This window comes from Sturnira hondurensis, unplaced genomic scaffold (genome assembly GCF_014824575.4).
Source record: "Sturnira hondurensis isolate 20B ecotype Veracruz unplaced genomic scaffold, ASM1482457v3 Scaffold0015509, whole genome shotgun sequence".
Classification (NCBI taxonomy): domain Eukaryota; kingdom Metazoa; phylum Chordata; class Mammalia; order Chiroptera; family Phyllostomidae; genus Sturnira; species Sturnira hondurensis.
Genome location: NW_028088140.1, coordinates 13,061,885 through 13,068,034, shown reverse-complemented (window position 1 = coordinate 13,068,034; position 6,150 = coordinate 13,061,885). Strand labels below are relative to the sequence as shown.

Below are 6,150 nucleotides of genomic sequence, written 5' to 3'. Positions count from 1 at the left end.
CTAGCTAACTAAAATCAGGAGACTGTAATCTTTCTGAGCAAGAAATAAAATTCAAAAACCATTAAAAAATTATTGGTACATGTGATGACATAATTTCAAACTTTGGCATAGAAATAAAAACAAACAACAAAAAACACCCAAAATTAAAAAGATGAATAGCCAGCTGGGAAAAATATGACTCCCACATGGCTAATTTCCTTGATTTAAAACAAAACAAAACAAAACACAAAACCCAGGATTTCCAGATCCTTCCTCCCTCTCTCCCTCCCCCCCCCCTTTTTTTCTTTCTTTCCTTCTTTTTCTTTCTTGTAATACAAGCTTGAAATTCAAAATTTTATGTGATATCTCCTGATGGTTTCACATTGAATTCTAACTCACAATTTAAACACTGTATAGGACAACACTGTAGGGGCTTCTAGTTTAGGATCTCTGGTCTAGACTACCACCACAGGGGGGCTTCTCTTCAGCAGATCCTTTCAAAGTGGGCTGTGAGTTCTTTTTAAGATCTCACTGTGATTAAGAGATACAGTGTTTCTTCAGTCATCCAGAAGCACACACATAGGTGTGCACACATGCAACCCCAATTAGTATTAACTCTTGAACACAGTACAGTTTGGAACTATATAATGGAAGAAAATAATTTCCCAAACACAAGATGCTATTACTGACCCTTCCCTGCCCAAATGAAAATGGCTTGACATTTTTTGTGTAGAGCTGTGTCAGTCACTTCCACTTCCCCTCATATTAGATGGTAATACAAGGCCAAGAGGCCTACTAGTATGAACGACAGGAGCCTTTATAGAGCTGCCTGTTGACTGATGGCTACACTGAGAAACTGAAGTAGCTTAAAAAACCCTTTTCTGTACTTTAAGCCAAACCACATTTCCAGGCAGACATCTCAAGAAAGGAAAGAGGAAATGGTAGAATTTATGATCTACTTGCACAAGAACCCGCTTCTACGAGTAAGTAAATGTGAGTTGAGGGGTAGTATACCTGTCTGTGGAGGCGGGGGTTGGGGTGGAAGGGGTGTAAAATTTATAATTAAAATTTTAACTATGGTTAATCTTGGGCAGTGAGATTTGGGATGATTTTGCTTTTCTTCTACATAATTGTCTGTAATTCCTACCATGAACTTGTATTGCTTTTAAAGACAGGACTAGGAACAATAAATGTTGTAAAACTCACTTTGTTTGTTAATTTTATCTTCTCAACTAGACTATACAAACTCCTCCTAGTGAGGGGGTCACATTTTTTTGGTATCCTTTCTTGCACTATAGTTTAAGGCTCATAGTTGGCACCTAACACATCTTTGCTGATAGTCATTAATTCTCCACAGCTAGTCCTGATCAGAGTCACCTAAGCAGAAGAAGTCTTGCCCAGGTCAGAATGATCCTCATGGGGATAAAAATGGCCCAAATGCAAGAACAGATCAAAGCTCCAAAAAAATACAACTAAGCAATGAAGACATAGCCAACCTATCAGATGCACAGTTCAAAATACTGCTAATCAGATGCTCACAGAATTGGTTGAATATGGTTGCAAATTAGATGAAAACAATGAAGGCTATGCTAAGTGAAATAAAGGAAAATATACAGGGAACCAACAGTGACCAGGACCCAAATCAATGGTGTGGACCAAAAGGAAGAAGGAAACATTCAACCTGAAAAGAATGAAGAAACGGGAATTCAAAAAAATAAGGAGGGGTTAGGAACCTCCAGGACATCTTTAAATGTTCCAACATCCAAATCATAGAGGTGCCAGAAGGAGAAGAGGAAGAGCAACAAATTGAAAACTTATTTGAACAAATAGTGAAGGAGAACTTCCCCAATCTGGCAAAGGAAATAGACTTCCAGGAAGTCCAGGAAGCTCACACAGTCCCAAAGATGTTGGACCCAAGAAGGAACACACCAAGGTACGTCATAATTACATTAGCCAAGATTAAAATGAAGGAGAGAATTCTAGAAGTAGCAAGAGAAAAGGGGACAGTTACCTACAAAGGAGTGCCCATAAGACTGTCAGCTGATTTCTCAAAAGAGACCTTACAGGTGAGAAGGGGCTGGAAAGAAACATTCCAAGTCATGAAAGGCAAGGAACTACATCCAAGATGACTCTATCCAGCAAAACTTTCATTTAGAATGGAAGGGCAGATAAAGTGCTTCCCAGATAAGGTCAAGTTCAAGGAGTTCATCATCACCAAGCCCTTATCATAGGAAATGTTAAAGGGATTTATCTAAGAAAAAGCAGATAAAAAATATTAACAGTAAAATGACAGCAAACTCACAGTTATTAACCACACCTAAAACAAAAACAAAAGCAAACTAAGCAAGCAACTAGAACAGGAACAGAACCACAAAAATGGAGATCATGTGGAGGGTTATCAGCAGTGGGGAGTGGAAGAGGGAGAAAAGGTACAGAGAATAAGAAGCATGAATGATGGCTAAAAGATAGATAGGGGGAGGTTAAGAACAGAATGGGAAAAGTAGAAGCCAAAGGACTTACATGTATGACCCATGGACGTGAACTAAAGAGGGGGAATGTGGGTGGGAGGGGGTGTACAGGGCGGAGGGGAATAAAAGGGAGGGAAATGGGACAACTATAATAGCCTAATCAATAAAACAGATATTTTTAAAAATGATCCTCATGTCACCTCCTGGAAAGCAGAATCTGTGGGCTGCATGTACATTGCCTATTCAGATCTCATAGGCACCTGAGTGGACAGTCAGCCCCATACTGTTGTATTCCAGGAATCTGCTCCAGGAGTCTATTTGGTATTATATTATTTATTTTTATTATTATTCTTTTATCCTTACCCAAAGACATTATTGCATTGCTTTTAGAGAGAGAAGAAGGGAGAAAGAGAGAGGAAAAAAAGTCAATGTGAGAGAGAAACATCGACTGGCTGCCTTCTCGTGTGTGCCTAGATTGGGGCTTGAACCTGCAACCTGGGTATGTGCCCTGACCAGGAATTGCATACGTGATGTTTGGTCTACAGATGATGCTCCAACCGAGTCACACTGACTGAGGGTATTTGGTATTATTTTAAACTTTCAGTACTATTTACTGGTTTATAAGGTTGCCATTCATAGATTTATTACTAAGTAGTGTACATATCATCCATCAATATGAATGTTATTTTATCTAGGAAGTATTCTCTGACTTCCTCACCTAGAAGTAATCTTTTCTTCCTCTAAATTTTATTACACATGATTTCTACCTCCCCACCCTTTTCAAAATTTGTTGTAAGTATTTGTGCATGTGATTGGTAGAAAACAAGCTCTTGTGGTATCTGTAGCGAACCGTTCTACGTGGCAGTGGGAAATGGGCTTTCCAAGCCCAGCCCTCACTTGGAAAGGCCAGTGGGGAGCAAGGTTCCAGCACACAGCACACTGTCACAGATAGGTTTTCCTGTGGGGAATCAGGCCTGCATTGTACCTAGGCTGCAATGAGACTTTCTTTTTCTAAAACTCCCTCGCCCTGGATTGAGGCAGAAAATTCCTACTGCATATCTCTAAAGTAACTTCCTAAGATCTGTGCTAATCCTCCAAAGTATGGAGGGTAACCAGTTCAACCACTTTTCCTCTTGGTTTGCAACATCCTTCCCTTTGAAGTAATTAGCAACATTCTTTCCTTTGTTATCTGTAAAGGGTAATCACCCACAGTGAACCTGTGCATAGTAATTGAGGATGTAATGTGCCTAGAAAAACAATAAAAGCCAGTCCAGGTGGGAGTCATGGCCCTCTCTCTCACTTAGAGAGCAGCAATGCCGTCCCTTTTTCTCCACAGGACTTCTGTAGTCTGTGTAAATCTGTCTCTCGCAGCCACAAAACATGGATCCTGCCAGCCAGTATCTGCATCACCTATCATGAAGCAAAGAATTTCCTGAGACCTGGACGGGATGGGGCTCCATGGCAAACTTTACTGATGACATAAAATTAAGAAGGTTCCCCTCCTGAATTTCCAATATCCCATCTCTATCCATCCCACCATGGAAAAAGTCCAATCTTGTCTTCAATAGGGCCAGTATAAAGCCACAGCCCAGTTTCTGTTCCCTATCAAAGTCCAGTCCAGTCCAGTATCCAGCCAGCTTAGCATGTGTTCCCAGCTGCAGTTTATTGCTGTGCTGTGGTGTTCAGGCTCCCTCCTGGAGCCTGAGTGTGGAGTCTGCACAGCCATGGGCCATTCGGCTGCTAGAGCCATGTGGCTATGGACAGAGGACAGAGGAGCACAAAGGGAGTATGTGGGTCACTTCCGGGAAGTGGAGAGAGAGAGTGTATTTCTTTGTTCCCCTGGGATTATATTAGTTTGGGTTTAGAAGAGACCAGAAGTTTTTCAGGATGAGCAATCAGCTTCTTGAGTTTTCGTGGCCTTTGAATAGGTTTACACCCTTAGTTAGACTGACAGGCCTCTATGGGTAAGCCCCCTGCCCCAACAATCTGGTAAGGAATGGGGAAAGGGAGGAGTGAGTGTTAATACCCTCGGTAGAGCACAGTGCTGTGGTCCCCTAAAGTGTCTAAAGCTGTCATTTCCTGGTGAAGCAAGCAAGTTCATGCTCCCCAGTTTATTAAGCTCAATGTTTAAGTCTTTTTGCTCTCCTTTTCCATCAATAATTAGCTATGCTAATTATTGGTAACGCATACAGTACATCTTATCTCCCCTGCTAGATTCCATGTTTCCTGAATTAGGATCTTGTCTTCAGTCACCTTATTTCTCCTACAAGAGAATAGCTACCATTGATCAAGCAGTTGTTTGTGTGCCAAGCTCTTTACATGGATAATCCTATTTAAATCTCACAACCACCCCAGATGAGGCAAGTATTCCTTATCTCCACAAATGAAAAACCTGGGGATCTAAAACATTAGTGTCTAGTACAGCAGATATCTGGCAGATCACTAAGCAATGGAGACTGGATTCAAACTCAAGTAGTCTGTCTCCAGAGCCTATACTCTTCATTACTGGGCCCATAGCATCCCCCAATAATTCTTCCTGCACATTGTAGGCAGTAAAGATGCAGTAAATAATGGTTAAGTGGATTCATCAATTAGTTAAACAACGATACAACAAGAATGTTGTTCAGCTGTTAGAAGACCTCAGTTTCAGATTCCTTCTCTAACCTACAATATTCGGATTGTAAGGGATTTACAGCAAAATCAGGGGACTTTTAAGGGTTAGGTCTGCCTCCATATCACCATCAAACCAAGTTCTACCAATATGAACATTAGTAACATTAGACTTAACCTAGGACACTGCTTCACAATCCTATGCAAACCTACCCAAGACTGATGACTTACTAAAGAGGAGAGATCACACATCTCAAAGAACTAAATAATGTAACTCTTTGAATCTTGATGTGTGTCAGGGGAGAGGGCAGATATAGATATACAGATATCAAGATATGTATCTCTATATATTTTGTAGGGTTATTGTGAAGTTTATTGAGATAATGTGAGGCATCCAGTACAGTGTTGGGGACATAGTAGGGACTCCATACATACAAGCACTACCCTCTACCTTATTCTCGTTTCCCATTTTGCAGTTAAGTTGAAAGAAGGCACAAAGCCAGAGGAAAGATAAATGGGCAACAGCTGGCAATAGGAGCTGTTAGTCAAATTCCACAGGAGTGAGCGGTTGTGAAAAAGAAGTGTTAAGGTACACTTCCAAGATTCCAAAGGGCAGCTTTTAGCCTTGCGAAAGTAGTTTGGGAGGGGAATAAGAGGCCTACTGGAAGACAGAGGTTATACCTAGTCTTTACTAATGGGGGGTAAAATTGCTTCTTGGGATTCCTTCACTGTAATGAGTGACTATTTTGTCAGCTAGAATTGGATTAGCCCAAGACTGCAAAAATCCATGTATCTCATTTGGCCATCTGCATTTCACTGGGGAATAGGAATATTAATTGCAGACACTTGCTAGGTTGGTCATCACACTTAATGTAACCAACCCTGGAAAGTTCCTCTCACATTCCAGAAACTGTTCAGTCTCCTGCCTCTATGAAGTTCATGAATTTGTCTGGAAAAAGGCAGTTCCCATCACATTTTCCCCAAGTAATAAAAAAGCCAGTCTTGCACTGGCTGGGTGTCTCAGTTGGTTGGAGTGTTGTCACATATACCAAAAGGCTGTGGGTTCAATCCCCAGTCAGGGCACATACCTAGG

General features: G+C 41.1%; 1 long non-coding RNA gene across 1 annotated transcript; it reads left to right on the top strand.

The window, feature by feature from the left end:
• The first annotated feature begins 795 nt into the window (after positions 1-795).
• Positions 796-1,400, top strand: LOC118999880 (uncharacterized). The gene is made up of 2 exons (XR_005069195.1): positions 796-962; positions 1,337-1,400. It is a non-coding gene; the product is annotated as an uncharacterized LOC118999880 (long non-coding RNA).
• Positions 1,401-6,150: the final 4,750 nt, after the last annotated feature.